Below are 1,030 nucleotides of genomic sequence, written 5' to 3'. Positions count from 1 at the left end.
TCCGCCCTGGCCCCGCCCCGACTCCGCCCCCTGCCGGCGGGCCCGAGAACTCCAGCTTCAGCGGGGCTTCAGGTCCCTGGGCGGCCTCACCCAGCACGGCAGCCCACGCGCCGCGAGGGGCCACGGGGCCGCTCGCCAGAGCCTGCAGGGGGTCCCGGATCCTCGAGCCCGCACCAGGCCTTCTGCCCCCGGCTCCCGGGGGTCCCGGTGCCAGGTTGGGCGCATGTTGACTTCGCTGTCGCCCTCTGGACAGAGTCCCAGCCTGGCGGAGCAAGGACGCATTTGTGCTTCAGTGTGTCCCACACCTGCGTGTCTACACACCTGAGTGTACCCACACCTGATTGTATCCACACCTGAGTGTATCCCACACCTGAGTGTCCCCGTATATCTGAGCGTGCCCCTCACCTGAGTGTACCCACACCTGAGCGTGCCCCTCACCTGAGTGTGCCCCTCACCTGAGTGTATCCCACACCTGAGTGTACCCACACCTGAGTGTATACACACCTGAGTGTATCCCACACCTGACTGTACCCACACCTGAGTGTGTCCAACACCTGAGTGTGCCCCTCACCTGAGTGTACCCTCACCTGAGTGTACCCACACCTGAGTGTACCCACACCTGAGTGTATCCCACACCTGAGTGCATACACACACCTGAGTGTGCCCCTCACCTGAGTGTACCCTCACCCGAGTGTATCCCACACCTGAGTGCACACACCTGAGTGTGCCCCTCACCTGAGTGTACCCTCACCTGAGTGTACCCTCACCTGAGTGTATCCCACACCTGAGTGTACCCACACCTGAGTGCATACACACACCTGAGTGTACCCACACCTGAGTGTATCCCACACCTGAGTGTACCCACACCTGAGTGCATACACCTGAGTGTGCCCCTCACCTGAGTGTACCCACACCTGAGTGTATCCCACACCTGAGTGTACCCACACCTGAGTGTACCCACACCTGAGTGCATACACACACCTGAGCGTGTTCTCACCCGAGCATCTGCACACTGCGTGCTGCGGTCCCC

This window comes from Dipodomys ordii, unplaced genomic scaffold (genome assembly GCF_000151885.1).
Source record: "Dipodomys ordii isolate 6190 unplaced genomic scaffold, Dord_2.0 Scaffold7, whole genome shotgun sequence".
Taxonomy (NCBI): Eukaryota; Metazoa; Chordata; class Mammalia; order Rodentia; family Heteromyidae; genus Dipodomys; species Dipodomys ordii.
The sequence above is the reverse complement of the archived record's forward strand: the minus strand, read 5'-3'. Positions refer to the sequence as shown.